Source organism: Globicephala melas, chromosome 6, assembly GCF_963455315.2.
Source record: "Globicephala melas chromosome 6, mGloMel1.2, whole genome shotgun sequence".
Lineage (NCBI taxonomy): Eukaryota > Metazoa > Chordata > Mammalia > Artiodactyla > Delphinidae > Globicephala > Globicephala melas.
The window spans coordinates 106,159,313-106,184,690 of record NC_083319.1 but is presented as its reverse complement, the minus strand read 5'-3'; the positions used below and the strand labels follow the sequence as shown (position 1 = coordinate 106,184,690).

General features: G+C 46.9%; 1 long non-coding RNA gene across 10 annotated transcripts; it reads left to right on the top strand.

Moving 5' to 3' along the window:
* The first annotated feature begins 17,454 nt into the window (after positions 1 to 17,454).
* LOC132597511 (uncharacterized) lies at positions 17,455 to 24,781 on the top strand. 10 transcript variants are annotated; one of them, XR_009564416.1, is made up of 7 exons: positions 17,455 to 17,670; positions 17,754 to 17,829; positions 18,840 to 18,940; positions 19,498 to 19,701; positions 20,711 to 20,828; positions 21,168 to 21,260; positions 21,442 to 24,781. It is a non-coding gene; the product is annotated as an uncharacterized lncRNA (long non-coding RNA). The 10 variants fall into 10 exon arrangements; XR_009564418.1 differs by having other exon boundaries at positions 17,457 to 17,670; positions 19,501 to 19,701; XR_009564415.1 differs by having other exon boundaries at positions 17,496 to 17,598.
* Positions 24,782 to 25,378: the final 597 nt, after the last annotated feature.

Sequence of the window (25,378 nt, the reverse complement as noted above, 5' to 3'; positions counted from 1 at the left end):
TCATGGGTGCCCAGAGACCTGCCTGGAGGGTCTAGGCATGGACCTAGAGAAGATGTTTATTAGGCTAATAAAAGGGAAAAGGTAAAAAGTGCAGGTTTTGTGGTTAGAAGATGTGGGTTCTGGTCCTAATTCTGCCAATTATGGCATGTTCTTAAAAGAATCATCTGTCCAATGAGAAGAATAATGATATCAGACTTACTGAGTTATTTTAGAGATGAATTGAGATCATACAAATACACACTTCCTAAACTGCAAAGCACTAATGAATAAAAAGCTAACGATTTTCTGACTGAGTGATAATACTTAAGCTTGTGTGTGAGTGCCATGAAGCCAAGGCTGGGTCCTCCTCATGGATACAGTGCCTAGCCCAGAATCACGTTCCCAGAGAGGGTTATCAAGAGCATTCTGATTCCAAAAGAGCTCTGACTTGGGGAAGAAAAAATGCAGTGTTTATCCTCAGTTGCCAGTTCTGCCCAAGACACCCCTGGGGTGCAGGGCAGAAAGGTGCAATGGAAAAATGACGGCTCTCACAGGAGGAGTTGGCCTAAAACATTGGCTCCAGATGGAATTTCAGCTGGAAGTATACAGCAGCAGCTGAGCTCAAAGAAATGAGTGAGGTTTTCTGGACCTACTCTCTGGCTGGTGGATGAGATGAATCAGAAAGGAATAGAGGACAGGTGGTGCTGGCAGAAGGGAAAGGAGGCGGGACGAGGAGAAGCAAAAGAGAGGTCATGATGGAGGGTCGCATTCCAAATCTTTTGCTTGGGTGGAAATTTTCAGCTAATACAACTGCCACTGGATATTGCTGTAGCTTCACGAGGAGATACCTTTTAGAAAGAAGAGAACCACAGATTATTCAAGTTGGAAGAGACCTTTAAAATGATCTAATCCAACACCTTCATTTTACTGATAAGATTAGGGCCAAGAGAGGTGAAGTTCAAAGTCAAAAAAAAAAAGAGTTCCTGAAAAAAACAGAACTAGGATTCTGGTCTTCTAACTCTCACGTCAGTTTTTATTTCTCACTACTCGATAATTGAATTAAGGTGAAGTTTGAGGTGCTGCAACAAATAAACCCAACACTGCAGAGACTTAAAGAATAGAGGGCTTTCCTTCACTCATGTAACAGTCACAGTGTGAGTGGTATATTGGATCGGATTCCCTGGGAAATAGACTGTTAAGGAGACCTGCATGGCAGAGGTTTACCGAGGAGTGCTTTCTGGAAGAGCAGCTGGGCAGAAGGTTGTTGGAATTACAAGAAGCATCAGCAGATACCACAGGGAGCTCTGTAGCTGGGAAGCCCTTTAGAGTTGTCCAAAACTGAGGCATAGGGGTCAGGCCTTTCATTGACCAGGCATTGACCAGTCATTGCCTGTGGGCTGTCCCTGGAGAAGGGAATGGAACTTCAGGTGGGACAGCTCTCTTTGGCCAAGAGTAATTGCTGAAAAAGAATTCAAAGGTGAACCTTCAGCAGCCAATGTTCCCAGAATCTGGAGGAAAGAGTGCTTATGGCCTGAAGGAGGAGATCTAGGTAGCACTCCACAGCACCCACTGCAGTAGCCCGGGCAGCCCCCTTATTCCACATGGTTACTTAGAGAGACAATCACTGGTTGGCCATCCCTTATAAAATCAGCATCATTCACACGTCCAAAGCTGGGTCACAATAACATCTGGGTTCATGTCATGGGAAGGATAAAGAGAGCATGGTGGGGACACATCCATACCTTAAGTAACAAAACTGGAGGTGGCTTACATTCCATTGACAAAAGCTAAGTCCCATGGCCATACCTAACAGCAAAGGAAGATGGGAACAGTAGGCTTGCCATGAAATACGTAACAAGCTACAATTCTGCTACTATGAGAGAACATATTAGGAAAGAAGGCCCTCAGCTGCCATTTGTTTTTCACTGAATATATATTTTTAAGTCTCTCTCCTGTTTTATCCTTTCCTTTGGAACTGGATAACACATGTTCCTTGAGTCTCTTCTATCCTATGATTCTTCCTGAAGTCAAATTTACTCCAGAGAGAACTGCTCCCTCCAAGATAGTGGTCAAGCCGGACTACTCGCTGGATGCCGCCTTTCTTACCTGCCCTTGAAAAGACCAGAAAACTATCAATGAGACTTTCAGAGACTATCATTCTGTTTTAGAGAAAGCCTAGGTTCTAGAGTTTCTCCATGCCCAACAAAATCTGAAAGGCACAATGACTTAAGAGTCTCCCCCACCCCCAGCTCCCGTGTATGTAATCACAGGGCGAGCTACAGAGACTTTTCAGGTGAAAGTTTCACTGAAGTCACAATTTGCGAATATTCCATCTCTGTCTCCCAAAGTCTGGCTGCTGCTAAGTGGCACCTCTTCCGGCTCAATGCCCAATACGACCAGACCTCACTTATTCCATATCAGAATCCTGTAACCTAACTGCTTTTGAAGAAAGAAATGAATTTTTCAGGGTCCAGGAAACAATTTCTAAGTATTCTGTCCAAAATCCTAGAACTGGACCGATAGTTCTGGTTCTCTGAAACCCAGCAAAGCCTTCTGAAGTTACGGCGCAAAAGCATGTTCCTTTCTTCTCATTTATAATCCTACAGCCACGCTAAACCCACGCTAAACTTTCTTCTCCCAGAGCATTCTCTTGGGTCTCTAATCCAGAGAATATAGAATTGGGATCTATGCTCAGGTGTTCCTAATAGTCATGCAGGAAGCACAGCTGGAGTCAAAAAGATCCAGGTGAAACCAGCCCAACTGGCCTGGGACTCCAATTCTAAAGGAGGAATGACTAAGCCTGTTCTCACTGTGAGCATCGATGGGTTGATCCTTCTTGGAAAAGTGTTCAGAGATTCTTAGAGCTTTTACGTAACAATAGGTCTGCCTGTGAAGACATTCTTCTCTGAATGTGCATCCTTACTGTGGTTTTCATGTAGTCCCTTCTTGCAGCTTACACAGCATATTTACATCCATCAGGTCAGGGGTTTCCAAAAAAGGGTACAAATAAGTACGCCAGGGGATATGCAGAAGCATCCACGGAAGTGCAGGAAAGAAAATATCAGGACCTCTATTTTCTCTTAAATATCAGAAAGAAATGAATTTTTATTAATATCTGATATATGAATTGACATTGATGACTTTTAGAAGCCCAGGTGTCGCTTACAGGAAACATGTTATCCTGAGGAAAGAGAGTTCCCCATGTGGAAGAGTTCAGTGGAGTTGCAGAGCAAACTATCTTAGTTTTCATTAAACTAACCCCACACACTCACAGAGTGGATGCTTGGCTTAGAAAGATTCCTGTGAAGAAATCCCAAATGAAAGCGAATACTAATAACACAAGCAACAAGAGAAGGTGAAGCTGACACTTCCACTCCTAGTAAGAGCTCAACCCTATTACAACCACATTCACAACCATGTTATAAGATCAAAACAATGATGACTCATTCAGATCCAAGAAGAAATTGGCCAAGGTTTTTTGAAATTGTCACAAGTGTTTGAAATATCATTTAACATCCACTACCATTAGTAACGAACCTCATCTTTAGCGTATTTTTTGACTTGAGGTGTTAGCTAAGGACATGTGTGTTATATAATTTACAAATACATAAATGTACACACACTGGGGGTACACACGCAAATAAATTTTTACTGATGGAGAGCATTTTCAAAACGATTTATAGACCGTTGCCATAAATCATGTAAATTCTTCATGATCACCCTGTGGGTGGTGTTACTCTGCAGAGGAGAAAACTGAGGACTTACCTGGTGGCACAGTGGTTAAGAATCCGCCTGCCAGTGTAGGGGACATGGGTTTGATTCCTGGTCCGGGAAGATCCCACACACTGCGGATCAACTAAGCCCGTGCACCACAACTATTGAGCCTGTGCTCTAGAGCCCGCAGGCTGCAACTGCTGAGCCCGCATGCTGCAGCTGCTGAAGACTGATTGCCTAGAGCCCATGCCCCACACAAGAGAAGCCACCACAATGAGCAACCCACACACCGCAACGAAGAGTAACCTCCGCTCACCGCAGATAGAGAAAGCCCGTGCGCGGCAACAAAGACCCAATGCAACCCAGAAAAAAATAAAAGAAAACTGAAAGTCAGGATGACAAAAACTCCCAGAGCCCATCAGCTACAGAATTTATGTGGAAGCAAAGAGCAGCCACCAATAAAACTGGCACCCCAAAAGCTGAGTGAGCAGTTCAGGGAGACATCTGTGGAAATTACAAGGCAAACTCCACACCCATAGCAAATGAGTCCCAGGCTCTGCCCTGTTCTATTCCCCAAAGATTATGCCAAGAAAGCCGGCACCACAAAACACATCTCGTCCTATCAGGCTGAATGATGTCACCTGGAACCCTGGAAGCCCACAGAAACATCACCCTTTAAGAAAGAAGCCAGGCATTTCCCGTGGCATTTAGGGATGCTTAAAGACCCTGTCACTATCCCCATCAACAAATACCAGTGTTGCCTTAGTGTATATCTGGCGCAGGAAGCAAGATCACAATCCCAGACGCTTGAGTCTGAGTTCACAAGGGGGAACTGATCTTGGCAAAAGCCAAGGTTTCTCAGATTCATCCCTCTGGGGGTTGCAATGTTGAATTTCTTCCCACCACTAAAACTCGCTGGGTAGAAATAGCCCTTGGAAGAATGGAAACCCATTTCCCTCTGCAGCAATGCAGTCTGCCTCCCAACACTCAGAAATGTGCTGTGCTCAGCACTTCTGTGCTGAGGCGGCATCCATGGTGGAAAAGGCAGGCGGCTGCAGCAGCCACAGCTGCAGTTGCTCTAGGGGGTGGAAACCAGATTGCACCATTTCTACATCATCTGGCAGCAGAAGCGTCGGGTCACAGGGAAGATGATGTTCTAGTCCAGAAGCAGCTGGGCTATGTCACTCTAAAGGTGGTGAGTAAAATGGCTATTCATTGGGGGGTTAGGTTTTTGTGCTATTTCCCTAGGTGAAGATTCTGGTGTGTAAGAGGATGCATGCGTGTGTGTGTGTGTATGTGTGTGTGACTGTACACGTGTATGGACATTCTTATTTTCAGTGAGCAGCAATACTTGGGAAGCTGTGTGTGGAATAAATAAATAGAACGTAGTGTTGTCAAGATGGAGAAAGGTAGAGAAATCATGCATTCCGAGCCCCTTGTTTCACAGAAGAGGATCCCGAGGTTCAGAGAAGTGAAGCCCTTTGCCTGAGATTGCAGAGCTAATACGTGGCCAGGTCTAGAAGCCAGTGTCCTGGCTCCCAGTGCAGGATTCTTCCCACTGCTCTATCTGGGTGTAAGATGACCACCTCTATGCCAAGTGACACGTATCCCTGGGAATAGACCGAAAACTGCAGCCACAGCATCAGCGTCGCCGAGACCCTTCTCGATGTTTCCAGTAAACATGGGAATTCATTTCTGACTAACTGCTGCCTGAGGCACAGCGGCAAAAAGCAGCACTTGTTTGCTACAAATTGCTCCAGTCCTAATGGCTACCTTCTCCCCCAAGGTTATCCTTTGGGTCGCACTGCAAGCAAAGTGTGTGCACCATCAGCAAATCTTCCCAGCAGGGTCAAGTGGGCTCTTGGTAGGGCTGGAGGGTATGCTTCATCCATAATACCTCCCTTTTCTTGGAACAACTATTTGCTGAACATCACGCATATGCCAGGCGCTGGGCAAGTGACCGTCACACTCTTTATCTCATTGAATTCCCACCGCTGCTTCGTGAGGTATTATTATTTATACCTGACAAGAAAAACTAGGCTGGGTGAGGTTCAAATGTGTGAGCTATTTTTGGCCTTTTAAAAATTCCTAGTTCTTCCAAGAATTATGGTTTTAAAAATAGTTATTTTCTATGATCCTCCTTACCAGAATGACCGTTGCCCTTGAAATGGAAGGAAATGTTCTCTCCTTAACGAAAAGCAATTATCTGCAACATTCTGGATCAAATGTGTAGTCGGAGCAGGAAAATGTCATAGAACATTTGGAGACTTTGACTCTAAATTAGGCACCGCATGGGCCTTTCGTGTGTTCTCAGGTTTTTCTCCTATTTTTCTGGGTTCTGGTTCAAGTTAAGCTTAGGAACCTTAGCTTTTAATGCAGTTCTACCCCTAATTGTGTGATCTGGAATCAGTTACTTTACTTTTCTGAGTCTCAGTCTTCTCATTGATAAACTGACAACTAAGACTAGGTGAGGGGTCCTCCCTGGTGGCGCAGTGGTTGAGAGTCCGCCTGCCGATGCAGGGGACACGGGTTCGTGCCCCGGCCCGGGAGGATCCCACATGCCGCGGAGCGGCTGGGCCCGTGAGCCATGGTCGCTGAGCCTGCGCGTCCGGAGCCTGTGCTCCGCAGCGGGAGAGGCCACGGCAGTGAGAGGCCCATGTACCGCAAAAAAAAAAAAAAAAAAAAAACCAAAAAAAAAAAAAAAAAAAAGACTAGGTGAGCTCTGTCCTCCCTGTGAGCGTTGAAATATTTATGTACCTGTTCATTCATTCATTTATTCAAGCATTTCTTGAGTTCCCGTGACATGCCTGGTATAGTGCTGGTGGGGGAAGGAATTTTATATTTATTTATTTATCTAACATCTTTATTGGAGTATAATTGCTTTACAATGGTGTGTTAGTTTCTGCTTTATAACAAAGTGAATCAGTTATACATATATATATGTCCCCACATCTCTTCCCTCTTGCATCTCCCTCCCTCCCACCCTCCCTATCCCACCCCTCTACGTGGTCATAAAGCACCGAGCTGATCTGCCTGTGCTATGCGGCTGCTTCCCACTAGCTATCTATTTTACGTTTGGTAGTGTATATATGTCCATGCCACTCTCTCACTTTGTCCCAGCTTACCCTTCCCCCTCTCCGTATCCTCAAGTCCATTCTCTAGTAGGTCTGTATCTTTATTCCCGTCTTGCCCCTAGGTTCTTCATGACCTTTTTTTTTTTTTTTTAGATTCCATATATATGTGTTAGCATACGGTATTTGTTTTTCTCTTTCTGACTTACTTCACTCTGAATGACAGTCCCTAGGTCCATCCACCCCACTACAAATAACTCAGTTTCGTTCCTTTTTATGGCTGAGTAATATTCCATTGTATATATGGGCCACATCTTCTTTATCCATTCATCTGTTGATGGACACTTAGGTTGCTTCCATGTCCTGGTTATTATAAAGAGAGCTGCAATGAACATTTCGGTACATGACTCCTTTTGAATTATGGAAGGAATTTTAGAGAGAGTTTCCTCCAGTCCCACAGCTTTGAGCCTGGAGAGGTTATCTGCCAACAGGTATGGTTCTAGACTAGCCCCATCAATATGCTGTCCAGCATGCTTTCCATGAACTACGTACACTTTATCTCGAACCTCCCTGTCAGCTCTAAAGGATTTGAATTTCCTCTCTCCTTGCTCTTTTCTTTAACATTTGTTGAGTACTTACCCAATAAAACACAGTGCTAGGCACTGTGCTAAGGAGTTTTCATGCATTACATCATTTAATCCGGATAATAATCCTATTCAGTAGAAAATATGATGAGCCCTGATTTGCGGGTGAAGAAACTGGCAAAATTGCACAGTTAAAAAATGTGGGCACAAAGTTTCTGTTTGGGATAATTAATGAAAAACTTCTGGAAATGGATAATGGTGGTAGTTGCACAGCATTATGAATGTACTTAATACCACTGAATTGTACAATTTGAAATGGTTAAAATGGTAGGTTTTATGTTATGGATATCTTACCATCACAATAAAAAAAAAAGTAGAGGGCATCTGAAACCTAGGTAGCATCCAACTCTAAAACCTTCTACCCCTAATCACTCATTCATCCCCACCACAGACAGGAATCAGAAAGGAATGTGGGGCTTCCCTGGTGGCGCAGTGGTTGAGAGTCCACCTGCTGATGCAGGGGACATGGGTTCGTGCCCCGGTCCAGGAAGATCACACATGCCGCGGAGCGGCTGGGCCCGTGAGCCATGGCCGCTGAGACTGCGCGTCCGGAGCCTGTGCTCTGCAATGGGAGAGGCCACAACAGTGAGAGGCCCTCGTACCACAGCAAAAAAAAAAAAAAAAAAAAAAAATAGAAAGGAATGTGTTCCCTCTCCAATGGAGAGTTTAGGAATTTTTTTTTTTTTTTAAGTTTCTTAAGAAGTCTCAGAATCACACCCAGGCATCAGGAAATTTCTTTCTGTGCTGAAGGTCAGCAGTAGCCTGTTCTAAATACAATCAGATTCCCAAGTCTGGAAGAATCAGAAATCACTCCCACCTTCCTTCTTCCATTTCTCTTCCAGCCTATAAACTAATGCTCTGTCTACAAACTCAATTCAACTTCAAACACATTTCAGTATCAGGTGGCTCCTTTGCACAAGTCCTGGCTCACATGCTGTGGAGGAGGAGAGAAGAGAAAGATCTAGTTTCTGCCTCGAAGAGTTTACAATCTAGCAGAGGGGGTAAATAAGCAAATTACTCCAAGGGAAAAGTCATTGAATGGAATTGCTGGGCACCTATGCTAGATGTAAAACCTACAGAGAAGAATAAAACACAGTTTTAGTCCACTGCAAAGATGGTGCAGATTTGGTGAGAAGGGCCTTCAGAGGAGAGAGAATATATTCCGCTGGAAGGGATAGGTATTTGCAGTGGAGGGGTGTTTCTCACCCATAAAATAGCCATGGACTTATTCCAGATGGTATTAGAGTCTGAATCTCACCACCCTTTTTCCCTGTCATTATTTTTTTCTTCTCCTTTCTTTGGGCTTACTCTGTTTTTCTTTTTTTTTTAAACTTCTTCCATTGGACACTTAGATCATTAACCTTTGGTCTTTCTTCTTTACTAATATAAGCATTTTAAGCCTATAAGTTCTCCTTTAGGTATTTCTATAACTGTAAGACCCAAAATCTTGATATGTAGTATTTTAATTAATTAATTAACTATAATATGCTTTCTTCTTGAACCAGTTAGTTATCTAGAAATGCTTTTTCCCCCAAATGCATGGAGAGAAGCAGGTGGGTTTTTTTGTTTGTTTGTTTGTTTCGCTAATCATTTCTTACTCAACTATATTGTGGTCAAATAACACAAACTGTATGACATCATATCGTAGTATTTGTTAGGACTTCATTTGTGAGCTAGTACATGATCAAGTTTTGTAAATGTCCCATGTATGCACGAAAAGAACATGATTTTTCTAATTATTGATAAGGGGTTTCCAAGCCTGTCCATTAAAGCAAGCTTGAGAGTGTGTTGTTCAAATCTTCTAGATCCTTTCCAACTGTTTTTATCAATTGCCAAGAGAGATGCATTAAAATCTCTTACTATCATTTCCAATTTGTCATTTTCTTCCTAAAATTGCTTTTATGTTTTGAAGCTATGTTTCAAGGGGCATACAAGTTTAGAATTCTTCTTCTTCTTAATTGTCCTTTTTAAACCGTTCATCATGTGTAGACCATCTTTATCACTAATAATGTCTTTGTCTTCAAGTCTATTTCATATGACTTTAATAAACTACCTCAGTTTTCTTTTGGTTAGTATTTACCTACTATTTCTTTTCTCATTTTTTCCTTTCAGCCTTTTTCTCCATGTTTTGGATGCAACTCTTAGGAAGAGCATATAGCTAGATTTTATTTCTTGTCCAGTTATATTTATTTCCTTCAAGCTCTACTATGCAATTAAAAGAATATTCATATACCTTATCTAAAATTTTTAGGTGTTAATTTCCAGGAGGTTTTCAGGTTTCTTACTGCCAGAAATTAAGGGTCTAAGACCCTGCTATTTAAGAAGAGGTCTATGAATGCTTTTTACAATGTCTCCCTTAGAATGTTAAAAATTGACTCTTTCTCTCACTCAGTCTGTGCTGTTCCGTCACATCAAACAAGTCCTCAATTTCATCTTGTCTCTCCCAGACATCCCCAAAGAACTTCACATCCACAGCTAAAGTCTTCAATGTCTGCTTGTGTTCCTGCTAATAGATTGTACCAGAAGTGAAATGATGATAAAGTAGATACTGCAGGCTGTCACTTCCTTGAAAACAGACCCTAACTTTAAGGCTTGGTTCTCCAAAAGAAAGAGAGTCACTTTGACCCTTGGAAAATGTGGTTACAATTGGCCTCCTCTGCCATTAATGGTGATGTCATTACCACAGACGTCGGGGAGCTTCTCTGGTTTCTTCACTAAGAAGAAAGCCAATTACACTAACAGTCTTTCTTTGCCAATAGCATCATGGCTGCCTTTTTTCTTTTTTTTTGAGGTTAAAAAAAAGCCTTCAGCTAATATAGTTGAGCACTTACTATGACAAGGCATTGTATTGTGTGTCTTGTGCACTGTGCCATTTTATCCTGGTGACCACACTCTGAGGTAGGTATAGCTATTATCCATCTAAAAGAGAACCTCAGAAGCTTGGGGTTCTGTCAGAGCTGTGCTCAGGCCCAGTGAGAAAGCAAGTCAGCAGACTCTCCAAATTCCCCCAGCATAGAATTCTACCTCTTCTCATCTAGACCCTCCTCTGCCCCCCTTTTCTCTTTGATTCCAACCACCTAGTAACTGGGGAGCCATGGAAAGGTGCTTCACTCCTCTGGGTCTCAATGTCCTCATCTTCTAGCTCTAAGCTTCTCTTCCATCTCTGACCACTCCACACACAACAGAACCAAGACTGCAGGTCAGGTCAAGGAGGCAATGTCCCCCACCTGCTCAAGCTCCATTTCTGTGGGAGCTTCTGAGACCCTCAAGATTCCAAAACATCCCCCCAGGATTCAGGAGGTGTTCATAGCTGTATTTCTCCCTATTTCACAATATGCTGTTTCTCATTGCTTGTTCAGTCAGAATCTTGTGGGTCACCTGCAGGATGCGTCATAAAATAATCCTTCCCCAGGTCCCCTTCTGCTCAGACTGGTGCCAGCCATGGATCCCACAGCACGTGGCATCGCACATTCCCTGCCCACATCCCTGCATCCTCTTTTACTGGGGAGGTGGAGGGGATGACAGAGCAGGGACCATCCCTGGCCCGTCTTTTAGAGAGAAGACAGAAAGAGAAGCACAAAACTGGCATCTATTGGGTGTTCTGTCAGTAAACACTAGCCCTGTGAGGTCGGCATTAACATCCTCCTCATATTGCATGTGAAAAACTAGCCGAAGTCACCGAGCAGGTAGGTGGTGGAGCCGGAAGCTGGTATGTGGTCTGGCATCTGTCTTGGCCCCGAGACCCCCGCTTGTTCTCCTACGATGTCCACCCTCTATAGTAGAAGAGGACAAGGACCCACGTGAAACCAGCACAATTTCAGAAGCGCCAGGAAAGCCTCCTCTGTCTCCCCCAACCAACCCTCACTGGCTTAGGGGTTCCCGAAATGCTGTTAATTGATGTTACAGCCTTTTAAAATTCCCTGAGGAGAATAAATATAATGTGGTGACAGTTTCAGAGTTGGGATCTTGTCCTGCTAGCATCAGGAGAGAGCCTTATGAGCGGGGAGCAGGGAACAGAACAAAGGAAAGTTGGAGCTCTGGGTCCAACCCCTGCACCCTCCACGGGGAAAGGGCCTTGTCCAAGGTCACTGCAGCAAACCGAGAACTAGAAGCCAGGCTTCCTGGCTCCCGGGCCAGTAGCCCACCCCGCGCAGGCAGCATTCTGCGAGCATGCTAGCTTCTCTACCAGACAGGGAACTCTTGGTGATATTGTAGTTGTTGACATATGACAAGCTGAGGAATTTGGAATAAAACGCCATCGTTTCCTGTCCTGGGGCAGCTCAATAATTTAAATATGTATATTAAACAGAGAAACAAATCCCATAAAAACTCAATTCCCATCATTTTTTCCCTTCCCTCCCATGTGGCTTTTTTTTTTCTTCCTTTCTCTTTCTTTCTTTTTTCCTCTGGTTTGTTTTTGTTGTTGTTGTTGCTGCTGCTTAGGACCAGCTCAGGGTATCTAATCATGCACCAAAAACAGGAAACATCTCTGCCGAGCAGGGGTCTTGCTTATCAGTCCTGCCTTGGGGGAGACAGGAAGCAGGAGACCTACCAGGACCCAATGGAAGTATGTTCACGTTGATTTACCATCCTCCATCCCAAGAATTTCCCCGGGGAACTCTGCCCCCAAAGGAGCCCCTAAGTCCTTCTCTGTTTTCCGGCTCCCCTCCCCCACCCCAGCCCAGGTGACAAAACGCTGTGACTGTTAAGATGCTGTTTGAATGTAGAATGTTATTATCACTACATATCATCCAGATAGGCTTTCTAGGTTGTACTAAGATGTCAGAATGATGCAAGCCAACATTTTTATTATTTAGGATACAGTATACTAAGTTTATGTTGATTACTCTAAGTATCATCTTTGAAAGATATCTAGCATTAAAGTGTTGATAACGTTCCACTTTTGCAATCATATTTGCATAGCGTACTACAGAGTTTAGCAGGAAAAATTATCTTGAGTGGCGTTTCTCATCTGCTCTGTCAGTCTCACACTGCTCGCTTCAACTTGGTACAGGAGGCAAGACAAACGCTTACCATTTTTTTTTTTTATAGCAACTTTACATTATATAACGTTGTTCTTGTTTCTTTTGGGAAGCCTGCGGCTCGGAGTCTTTGAGGCCGGTCATAACTGGCTTCCAGTTCCAGCTTATGCACTTCAGAAAGTCGTTTAACCACTCGGGGAAGCAGTCGCCTCTCCTTTTAATAGGGAGTTAGTAAGGCTGTGAGATTTAGATCATATAAGGAAAACACCTCAACAGCACTGTGCCTGGCTCGTAGCTGCCTTGTATGCAGTGGCTCTTTGTTTTACATACAGTGTTTTTAAATGCCTGTTTACCACATTTGGAAATTAAACATGGGAAGTAAACCGACTTTGCACTGCACTTCTAGCTGACGATTCTGTGGCCTCCCAGCAGAGTTATATATGCAGATAATCTGTTTGATGCTGCTCAACACAGAAGGGACACTGATTTTATTTTATAAAAAATAGTTGAATGTCTCCTGAGTGTCGGCTACTGGGAAATAAATATTCTAGATTTCATCTCTTCATTCAGTCATTACAAACAAGCGACCCCCTCGTTCTCCCCTTTCCCCTTTCCTTTTTTTTTTTTCCACACTCCCCCAGGCCTACCACAGTCTTTTTGCCCAACTGGATGCTGTTTCATTTTCGTCTTATCACCACCTAATGTCCAAATTTATTTAAATCATCCTCAGACAGAATCCTACAAGATATGAATCACATTTGGGTTTTTTTTTTTTTTTTTTTTGCTCTGACTTGTCAGCTGTCTCATTTGTGATTGACAAGATTTCCATTTCAGTAATTTCTACTAATTCTGCTTCAAATCTGTATATGTAATGAACACACCAATTGGCATCTCATTATTTATTAGTCAGGACCATTTTTCCAAGGGTAACACACTGGTTTCATAACTTATAGTACAGGGTAGCTGCCTCTAAATGAAACTCAAAGAAAGCCTTGTCCAGTTTGCATTAAAACAGTATCCAACCTATGAGTACCAACATTTTTACCTCTCCATGATCTGATCCTTTATGTGTAAGAACGCTGTTTGCGTGCTCCCGTCAGACTCTTAAACACAAACAAGGCTTTTCTCTTTGCAAAGGTATGTTGAATTGTATATCTCTGCATAAAGACGGAAAGAAACACCGGATAGTTTGCCCGCACCAAATAAAAAAACAAAAAACAGTCCAAATTCTCCAATGCAAACACAATCTGACACATGTTAAAAATTGCCTGAAGCACTGGCAAGTTATAGATTTCCCTGGGGCAGGTAATTCATTAGGACATAGCCTCATGCCCTACGTAGCAATTTAGACAAAAATATTTACTTGTGGTAATATCAGACGATAAGGGTAACAGGGGTTTCTTTCTGAACAAGGGGGAGGGAGGACCCTGCCGTAGATGCCCATCATAAGCATTGCAAATGAATCATTAGTCTTCTTCCTACAATCTAGGTCAGGATGGAGCTAAAGGGGAGGGCTTTTAAATCTGCTACAGGGCTCAGCGTGGATCTGCTTCTGTGAAGGCACAAGAGACAGACAGTTCCACTGTGCTGAGGGATTCTAAGTGCGATAGAAAAATGCTTTCACCTGATATAGGGACCTCCTGACCCAGAGAGTCATCAAGAATAGAGGGTTGTACTTTCAGGTGAATGTCATTGAAACACACACACAACACTTCTTGAAGCTTTCTGTGTTCAACTTTTCAGGCCCTGAACAGTATTTGCCAGGTAGATCTTAGAAGGAAAACAGTATCTTCCAGACTCAGGAACATGTGGATTTTCTTTTTTTTAAACAACAGAATCATACACTCTTTGTGTTGAAAGGGACTTTAGAAATCAACTACTCCAAGCGTCTCCTGTTGAAGAAGAGGTTTCATGTCCTGTACGATAGAGTGACTAACTTGCCCAAGGTCATAGAAGTCATCTTCATCATGCCACAGTTTATTTTACTTTTGGGGTTTCTTTTTTCCCCAAGATTCCTTTTTTGGACAATATGAATAATTTATTAAATAATGCAGAAACAAAACAAATTGACTTTGTAACTGCCACCTGATAAACTGGATCTGTGTCAGAGACTCCTGCCACGTGCCTCATCCTTCCCCCAAAATGATTATGAAAGGATGCTGTTTGCCAGACCTCTGTCCTGGGGGTCCTTCCTCAAAACCTCCAGCTCTGGCTTTCATGTGATTATCTTCTAGGCATGTTGTAGCACTTAATTCACTCGACCAAAGGCTCAGAAACTTTTGTGTGGCTTTTGTTCTATCCTTCCAGAGCCACAAGAGGTTGGCAGTGTGTATTTTCCTAAATTTGTTCTGAAATATCCCTAAAACTAGAGAAATCTAAATAGAAAAACTTGCATTTCAAAATTAAATCCAAGCTACACACTAAATGGACTTGCTAGGGTAGGTGGACTTTTACTTTCAAAATCATAAGAAAACCTAAAGTTCAAATATGATACGAGAAAAACATACAGGCAAGAAAATGAATGGGTTTTGTTCTTAACTTTACCACTGAATTTGCTACAAACCATCCACATGATATGTAGAAGCAATTTTTCCTTCTCTCTAGGCCTTGCTTTCCTCTTCTATTCGAGTAAGAAGGAAACCAAATGATCTCCAGGGTTCCCTCATTGGTTATGCCATTCAAATAATGTCTCCAAAATTGCTTTATTTTTTTTAAAGCCACAGTCACTGCAGAACTCTCTGTCGCTATTGCCAAAGATGTGAAGTGACAGTAAAGGAACACTTCAGTATCTGCTAAATCTATGTAAATCTTTCAAAGGCTATAGTTTCACTATTGAAATAATTTCTCCAAAACAATGTTAACTGACTTTGGACTCAGAGCTTATGAATCTAATCCTCTAACCAGTATGTTTTTTCCCCCATTTCACTCTCCAGGTTGATTTGTGAGGGTTTTTTGTTTTTGTTTTTGTTTTTCCTTCTTCCTTTTTTTAAAATATTTAAGGCCTGAAGAGAAGTAGGAGTCTGGAGGACGCAGCATGTGAATACACACACAGAGAAGTAGGAACAGGCCTGTTTCTTATCTAGCCTGAACGCTTCAGTAGGGACCGAGTTTTGTATTCAGTTTCTCCAGCCACAACTTGAAGGTTATAGAATATTCTATTTCAGAACACCTTTAAAAGCGAGGAGCCCATTTCAAAGTACTGCAGAGTGTTATTTTGACTTCTGCCACAGGATGAATCATTCCTCCTGAATGCAAACACCAGCAAAGAACGCGTTAGAGGATCCGCCATCATATTAAAAATTAAATCCGGCTGCATTTCATAACGGGCTTTCCTTTTTAAAGCACGGTTTCATCTTCTCACCATGGAAATTGCGCTCTGATGACTGTTCTTCATGGCTAACACTGAGGTATCGGCTGAGGTCAGAACCCTGCTTCTCTGAACAGGGAACCACAAATGTCACCAACACATGGTACGCTTGGCGAATAATATATTTCTTCCCAGTCTCCCGTGTCTTCAGTTTGCCTAACGTCATGCTTGTGGTAAGCTGGAGAGGGTTCGTTTCTCTGGTCTCCTTCCCTTCCTTCGGTGGGACCAGCGGGAGGCATGCAATTTACAGTGAATTCAAAAGTGCACCTCTTGTGATTTTTGTTGTTGTCTTTATTTTAACCTCCAAGAAGAGAGGGATTTAACTCAGTCTTCACCCCAGGCTAAGCTAATACTTAGGTCATGTCTGAGCTCTCTGGGGAACCCCTGCTTTATACCATCCGAGGGGCAGTGGTGTCTTTTCACGTGGAGCAGCACAGCTGTCCAGCCATATGGGCCCCAAGCAGCCCAGTCAATCGGATTTGGGGAGGTTTTACAATGTAATTTCTTAACGTGTTAGTATTTGGGGTGACTTTGTTCAGGAGTATAGACAGCTCTTAAGCCCAAGGGTTTAGGTTTTAAGAAGCCGTCACAAATGTCCCAGCATCTGATCAGACTGTTTAAAAACAGATATGAAATCTGTGACTGGGGGAGGGGAAAGGACTCGTGACCCCCTCGTTGGAGAAAACCCCAGGGGTATGCTCTAACGATTCATTCAGCATCAGCTGCTTTTTTTTCTTTTCTCTCCTTTTCTTTTCTTTTCTGTTTAAACCCGGGGCTCATCGTTTAAGGCGTTCCTACTCAGGCCTGCAGAGCCTGTTACAAAACCTTCTCTCTGCTCCCCTCCCCCCATGCCGCAAGATGAGAGAGCAGATATCCTGCATTGCAGCGGCGGCGCAGGAGGACCGCACTGAAACCGTCCTCAAGTAAAACAAAACCAGGCCTTTAAGAAAAACCAAGGAAAGGGCAGCAGCGCTGTGTCCTGCTGCCCTTCAGTCAAGCAACCTAGAGCTCCAGTCGCAGCCCCATGCCTCCACGTAGAAGGTGTTCAGGGACTGCTTGCTTAAGGAATCCTTAGTGAATAGGAAACACATAGTCCTGAATCTAAAACCCTTATCAAAATGGTGGCAGTCTTGAGCCAAGCGACCGCCAATATAGTTTTTGCACCAGAAAAGTATTGTAGTTTGCGAGCAACGTTACCAGAATGGTAAGTTTTCCCCGGAAAGAGATCCCTTTCCGGGGATCTTGGAAAGACAAACTACAGTCGTCAGAAATTAAAAATCTACTGCAGGGATGTTTTATATTCTTCTCCTCTCCTCTCTCTATCGCTCCCTGTCTGTCTCTCTCTCAATCTAAAGCGAAGCTTTCCGCTTCTTGGAATTTACAAAAACTGCTTATTTTTAAGCTTCTCGTGGTACATTGTTGGAAGCAAAAACCCAGTGCTAAGAGGTTGTGTGATTGCTATTCTTCTTTTAATGAGGCAAACACCCAATAATTAACAAGAACCGAAATGGCCTGGGAGCGAGCAGGGCCGAGCCCAGGGTCACCGTTCCTTGGGCCGGTTCCCGCACGGTGGGCGCGCACCTGCGACGACCCCGCAGGACGGCTCCCGGCCGCCGCGCGCGGGCCATCTGATTTGCGGAGCTGCTTGTAGCTGTCAGGGGCTTGTTCTTTCTACCCATCGCTCGTTGCTCTGAATCCAGCGCTGCCCAAGGAACGCTTAGGTTTTTCTTTCTCTTTTCTTTCTCTATTTCTTTCTTTCTTTCTTTTTTCTTTAAGTCATCAAAGAAGAAAAGTCTGAGTAGGGGAAGCAGATGGGCCCTGCGTGTGCGGACATCGCCAGGGTGAGGGTTGACTCCCGCGGCTGCTGAACCGGCTCCCGGGAAAGACCGAAGATTTCTCCTTGCTGGCGCTGGGTTTGTGTTGGGGGGTCGGGGCGGGGAGTGTCTGGGGGTTTTGTTCTAATGGGCAGATTTTTCATTCTGAGTCCTTCCTTAAGGCCAAGCTAACCCCGCGCTCCCGGAAAAATACTCCACACGGGGCACACACCAGCAAAACAAAAGGCGCCTCCCGAAGTGAGTCTAAACGTTCGCGGGACGGGTGGCGGCCGGACGTGGAGACGCACTTGTGTGCGCTCTAATTTCGGGCGTCCATCTGGCCCCGGCGGCGCGGCGCGGCGCGGCGCGGGCGGGCGGGAGGGCGCCGCGGGCAGCGAGGCCGGGAGCCAGGAGGGGCGCGCGCACGTACCCAGAGGCGCGGGCACGCGCGCCCGCTCTCCTTCACGTTCACCTTGACTGCAGGGGGGCGGGGGATGGGACTACCTCCCCGCCCCCTCCCCGGCTCACGACAACCCCTCTCCCCCCCGCGCCCCGCCGCCGTCCTGCCCTGACGCAGAGGCTCCGGCTCGGGGAAAGAGGAGGGGGTGGCGAGGCGCAAAGGCCCTCCGGTCGCCGCAGCGGCGGGAGAGCCGCGCGCTCTCCGCAGTGATGTCAACCGCCTCCGCCGCAGCCCCCCAGCCACCCCGCCCCGGGCCTCGCCCGAGTCTCGTCCCGCGCCTCCGGCCTGGGGTTAGAAGCAGAGGGCGTGCGGTGCCCTAAGCACCCCCCAGTCCATTTGCCAAAGCAGGAGAGACAGGGGGTGCACCACCCGCTGGGTAGGAAGCGGAGGAAGGGTAGCGGGGCGGAGGACCAGGTGTGGGTTTGCTGGCCCGGGCCGCTGATCGGAGTCGTCCCGGGACCGGTGCGGGTTACGTCAAGGAGGGAGGGCACTGACCACTGCAGGTGCCGCGCGTGTGGGCACGGTGAAAGCGCCCCCTTCTCCCAGGATAGAAACGGATAAACGGAAGCGCGTGTGAATGTGCGGGTGCGAATCGCCACCTCCCGCCTTGGTTTTCCCGCCCTTCCGAGCGCTCCCACTTGTCACTTTCCCCAAATCCGCATTTTCCTTGGCGCAGCTCTCCCCAAGCAAGCAGGAGAGGGAGGTACCCGGGGGCAGTGAGAATGACGTGTGCTGGTGCAGAGAGGGGGCGGGGGGCTGCGGGCCCGGCTCTGTGGACCGGTTTCTAATCCTCTTGTTTTCGGTACAGTCAGCAGATGTGGCTTCTTTTAGCTGAATAATTCGTTAAAGGAAAAATAATTTTTCAAAAGGACCTCACCCGGAGAGGATGGCGAGCGAGACTGGGGCTTGGTAAGATAAATTAAAAGGCTCCAAATTCTCTCTGTCCCTCTCTGCCTTCCTCTCTCCCCTGCCGCCCCTCCCTCCTCTTCCGTCCCCCCGCCCCTTCTTCCCCATCCCCTGCAATCCGCCCTCGACGTGAGTTCACGCGGAGGGCTGGATTTCCAGGCTAAACCGCAACTTGCGCTGCGCGTTATTATTATTCATCTGAGGGTGCTGCCGCTGCAACCTTTGCCTCCTGCTCTGCTCTCCGCTCCTTCCCCCCGGCCGCCGCCGCCGCCAGCAGTGCAGTCCCTCCTGCACGCATGCTCTGGCTCATCGAAGGGAGATTCTGAATTTTTTTTATCATGCTCATGATCATCACCATGACGCTTCTTATCATGGTTATCATTTCCTCCTGCCAAGGGGAGCGACCACCAGCGCCTTCTCTCCGCCCGCCCCTTCCCCAGCGAAGGCAGCCACTCGGGCTGGGCCCCGGCGGCCGCTCCCTAGATGCGGACTTCCTTTGCCTCTCCGTATCCCTCCCTCATTCTTCTGCCTGTACATTATCTTGATCCCTTTTATTCCAGTAGATCTACTGCCTTTCTTTGGAACGCTGCGGACTGCGACCAGTCTCTTAAAAAGAAGAACAGAGAGAAGAAGACCCTGAATAGACCACCCCCCGGACAAAGCACTTTGGGTTTCGCCAGAAGGGATGCGCGGGAGCGTTGGCTCGGGAATACGAGTGATCTCCCGTGCGGTAGGGGGCCCGCCCGGCGTGCGGACCTCTGAGGGTATTCGAATTGAATTTTATTTATCCTTTTGGTGTGCTTGGACAGTGTCATTGTTGGGGAGGAGTTGCGTTTGCTTGTTTGTCTGTTTTCTGGGAATGGGAGCAGAATTGTGGGAGATCAGGTAGACTCAACTTGGCTTTCCTGCTACCTGCCTCACCCTCTGGAGATCCGGGTGTTGGAGAGGAGACTGGGGAGCAGAAGGCTTAGAAGAGAGTAGAAGCTGGAGATGATGCCTGGAGGGCTAAGGGAATAGTGGCGGGAGGGGGACGTGAGTGGGGATGGGGCAGCTGGAGGAAGAGGGTGAAAAGAAAGGGTCTGTTTTAACACCCCTTTGGGTTCACAGGATGGGTTTTGCTCGGGATGAGCATACTGATGTCTGTTGATAGGAGCTCTGAGAAATTGATGAAAAATTGATATGTCCATGTACACACTTAAGGAGGCGTCTGTATTTGTGTGTAAACAGAGTGGAGAGGTAGAGGAGGGCATGGAGGGAAGGGGCTGAAAATAATGTCTTATTATCCCTTTGGTTTTGGGGACTCTCATTCTCTGGCCCTCTCCCCCTATTTTTCCGGGGGTGGGGGAGAAACCCAGGGATCCAGCACATTAGGCAAGAGTGACTTTTAGATCTGTGCCCATCCTTCACCTGGTAAAGCCCGTTGACAGTTTGGGGTGGGGTGGGGAGAGTGGTAGGGGTGTTTCGAAGACATAGATATTCTCTCTCTCTCTCTCCCCCCTTCCCTCCGTCTCTCCCCCTCCCTCCCTCCCTCCCTCCCCCTCCCCTCCGTCTCCTCCTCCCTCTCTATGCCCCCCCCTTCACTCTCTTCCTCCCTCCTACCTCCCTCGCTCCCTCCCTCCCTGCTGCATTTTGCATGAGCTATCTAGGTCATTAGCATTTTAGCGTATGCAAGACTTGACAAAGCTGATGAGGGGCCAGATGGGCCTCGGTCTTATGGGTGTTTTTATCCTCCCCCCCCTTTTTCTTTTTCCCCTCCACCACTTGGGACCTGAGCGAGAGGACTGCAGCAGCCGAGTTCCGGAAGGCTGATTCCCCAGATCCTGGCCCCGGACCCCGGCAGCTAGCCCCTGCGGCACGCCCGGCCCGGCTGCTCCTGGACTCAGCGAGCGAGGTAAAGGCTGCGGCCGCGCGCCCTGCCCTGCCCTGGCAGCCGCTGCAGAGCTCCTGTTGCCCTGCTCGTTCCTTGCCCTCGTCTTCCCCCTCCTGGCCCCCCTCAGTTTCCTGGGCAAAGCTGAGGGCGAGGTCGGTGGGTAGGATCTGATGCGCTGGGGCGAGGTGGGGTTGGTGGTGTTTTTTGTTTTGTTTTGTTTTTTTCATTGTCTGGGCTTGCAGGGGAGGCAAGGCTGGCGGAAGGGGCCAGGGGAGTCGGGGTAATTAACATGGGGGAGGCACCCCTCCGTTTCCCACTTCCACCCACATCCCGCAACCCACCACCCCCTCCGCTTTGCAGGAAAAAGCCTGGATCCGAAAGGATGGGGGAGAACAAAGAGCCTTTGGAAGACGTCGCTGTCATCTCATTGTCTGTGTGATCGGGAGAGCTGCGGTAGGGAGGATGCTGTGGTCCTTTTCTCCCTGCGCTCCCCCACCCCCAAGCCTGTCCCCGCTGTCAGTGCACACGCACACTCGCCGCTTTTTACTTGTTTTTCCTTGTTTTCTCATTCCATCTTCTCCCCATCCCCCTTCCTTTCTTCCACCTTTCCTTCCTTCCTCCTTTCCTTCCTCAGGAGAAAGGCCTCTCTCTCCGTGTTCACAGCGGACCTTGATTTAAATGTCCATACAATTAAGGCACGCGGTGAATGCCAAGAATGGGGCTGGCTGTGCACCGTCGGTCCGGGAGAGCCCTCCGAGGAAGGAGCCACAGAGCCGAGTTGCCCTCCGCAGAGCTCAGCGCTGCGGCTTCAGGCGGGAGGGGTCGCGGGCTCTCGCCGGCTGGGCTGCCCCAACCGGAGCCTTTGGGCTGGGGAGGCGTGTGGCTTGTGACAGACAGGGGCTTAGAGATGCAAACAGACTCAGAGAGAAACAGAAGCTGATTCTGTAACAGAAACACAGATCTGTGCAAGCCCAGATTGGGGGTGGGGGGAGTGTGGAGCGGGGAGGCAGTTGCTGTGAGCGCATTGCGGAGTGCTTCCGTGTGCAGATCTTTCTCTGGGCTCGGGGTGCATTGTATGCGGGGCGACACCTTTCTTCGTTGGCTGTGTTTTTGCTCTGTGTTTAGCTTTTGGTTTACCCTTTAAACAAATAATCTGGCATCCAGAAGACCGGCAGACTGTGTCAGGGCTGGGACTGCAGATATATTGGGTTCTGCTGTCGGTTGGGGGGTGGGGGGAGGGCAGCCAGTAGGAAGGGAGGAGGGAGGTGTTTGTCCCTCTTTGCTGTAGCGCTGTGGGCACCTGACAAGCCGAAGGAAGTCATTGAGATACAGGGGGAAGGAGCACCAAACTCCTGGACCATTCACCACAAGCTCCATCAGAGCTGAAAGTATGGCCAGGGCTCTCCGGAGAAACTCACTTCCTCCTGGCGGCTGCAATTGCAGTTTCAGGCAGAGATCCAGGAGATGCCGAGGAGGGGAGAGGTGCAGTAACCTACATGGACCCAAGGGGGTGGAGGCGGTGCGTTCCTTTTTAAAATCTGAACAGAAGGAAAAACAGAATGTGCACAGGTGGGGGTCTGAGGAAAGACTGTTTTTGAAAGAGGCCATTCAGGGAATGGTAAGGGTTAACCCTCCCTCATCCTGAAGAACCTGCTACCCAAATCAGCTTTCCTCCCCATCGGCAGACCTAGTGCGGCAGCTGGTCCTAGAGATCCCCCTGCGCTCCACAGTCACAGCCCAACCCCCGACCCTGAGCTGCAGTGGAGAGACCTAAACTCATTAATTTCCAGGTGGAGAAAATGGAGGAGGGGCAGGTCCCTGCAGAGAAAGGAGGCCAAGAACTGGAACTTCCCACCCAGGAAGGCTGCTGCATCCCTTTCCCTGACCCTGGCAGAGGCCCGTCTTTGCACGACCAAGGCCATAAGGGATGCTTACAGTTTTAGTTTGATTCCTGACAGAGTAATCAAGGCCTAAAAGAGTCTCAGCTGAAGCTTACTGAGGCGCTCTTTCTTCTCCAAAGCCTCAGTATAGCCCACTAAATAAATTAGTATTCATGGATACCCGGCCTCATCTCCTCCCAAATATTTACTGAGTACCTACTATGTGCCGATCATTGTGTAATTATTATATCTTGAGTTCTTCCTTTGCCTTCCTAAGGGAGTGTCTGGAGTCAGGTGAGGTTAAGTGTGCTGTGCCCCATTCCAGACACTCCCAGAACCTTCTCTGAGTCTGGCAGAAATGTGCCAGGACCTACTCACCCCTGCAGAGAGAAGGATGCAGTTCACATCGTGCAAACTGCAGGCGCAGGGCTCTTCTTCACATCCCAGAAGGCAAGCCTGGCTGGAGGACAGAAGAGAAAGCAGCTTCTCTCACCCCGGAGCCTTAGCCAGGGTTGTCCTAAGAGGGACCCCTTCAAAACAGTCCTCCCTCTAGATGGTCCCTCCTTGGCCCTCCCCCCCCTTCCTCTGAGCGCTGCTCTTACAGTGCTTTGGGGCCTGACTTAAGCCTCCGATGACCAACCCTCGACCCCACAGTTGTCCACATTAATGAGCCTCATCTCCGTAATTGCTTCCCCGTAATTCCATCAGACGTGACTGTGCCCTTCGCTGATGTGCCTGCCGCCAGTACAATCTCCAGATGCCTCCCCAAGTAACGCCCCTTTGAGGTGGAAACCTAACACGCTTCTCCCTGAGAGTTTAAACCGCAGGCACCATGGACGAGGCCTGCCAGGTTCCTGCTGCCGATGATTAGGATGGGAGGGGCGTATTTTCTTATTTTATTACTTATATAAACTCTTGTTCCAGAAAGCTCTAATGTGTGTGGGAGTGTTCTGGGTTTGCCGGGGCTTTTCCAGTGTTCACCAGGTCTCGTCATGAAATGTGGTTTTAAGGGGGCTTTAATGGCTGAAAATGGCACTGATGAATGCACCCCTCTGACCCCTGGGTAATTTCAAGGGCCCCTTTTGTGTTCACCAGATATAGGCATAAGGTGAAGATCAGTCCTAGCTTCCTACCTTCTGCTCTATTAGGGGCCTATTTCTGCCCAGCGGTATTTATGTGAGAAACCTGATGATGTCTGCTCTTTCAAGGCATTTCTTTAACCCTCAACATCATCTTCACCCCTACCTCTCTATCGGAACCCCTCTCATTACAAGCTGTGGCTTAAATGAAGGAAAAACGATACGAATTTTTAAATGTAGGACATGTTTGGGTGCAGTTTGCTGACCGAATATGCTATGAAGACCCCCGTCGGTTCACACACACCACCATCACTATGGTCCTCATGGTGATGGGAGCTCATAGGTTTCTCAAGGTGACAGCACCAGCTACTTTAAGATGGATTTAGAAATGTATCGAAGGAAAACTTGGTAATATTCTTCTTTCCCCTGCCAGAGATGGCCCAGGCCCAGATCTCTGTCTAAGCGGAAAAGAAACTGATCCTTTAACAAAGGCAAAGGTAAACTCCTGTATGGCCTCTACATTCCTTTCCCCAGCGGGGTGGGGAGGGGGGACAGTTTTTGTGGGCGCATGAGGAGCCTTAACCCAAGAAATAAAGATTGAGGGGGAGGGGTAATTTCTCAGCGGGCATATGCCCATATACACATATATACATAGATTTTCTTGCACGATCGTATCCACTGCTAATATTTATAGGAAGGCATTTAACCGCACATACAAAACATCCATCCACCTATACTATCTCCGCAGGTAAATAATTTTCTCTTTCCCGCTACTGAACTTACATAATTCCCCCACCCCTTGTTCCAATCTTAGAATGGAGTCCTTTGGGGGCAGCTGCAAAGCATTCTCCCCAGGACAGATGGAGCCACCCTTCCTCATCTAGCCTGTGGGTGGGTTTAGGGAGTCAACACAGGCTGAGGGGTGTGCTGGTGGTTTGTGTTTGAGGCTTGCCTGATTATTGTCAATAACAATTATGGGAATTATAATACCTAATAAAGATGTTTTTTCTTCCAAGTCCCATCTAGAGTTCTTTTATTTGGGTGTTTTTGCCAAGTCTTACTCAATTTGACTTCAGTTTAAAAAACAATAACAGCAACAACAACAAAAAACATTTAATAATTGCATCTCCAGTGTAGACATAGGACAAGAAAAAGACTTCAAATGGGATGCATTCTGGTCCACGTGTGCTTGCTCTGGGCCACCGTATGGGGACTGCTGGGGGCCTGGAGAGAGCTGCGTCCAATTCAGATGGCCTCGGGGGAAAAAAAAAAGCAGGTATTATTGAGAGCAAGGAATGTTCCAGGTCAGAAATGAAGTGTCAGCAACTCTCAATAGAGTCACCTTTTCATTTTCTAATCCTTCTTCCTTTTGTCTTAAAATGGAAATGTTACCCGAGAAATGAGGACCTGGGTCATGGTTTGCATACACACACACACACATACACACACACACACACACACACACACACACACCGCAAATAAACCTCCAGGATCACTGGGGACTTTCTCCAAATTAAAGCGGGGAGGGAGGTTTATTTTAAATTAAAAGCCAATCTAATTATTTCTTAAACATACACAAATATAGAGACCTAGGACCTAGGAGGGAGTATTT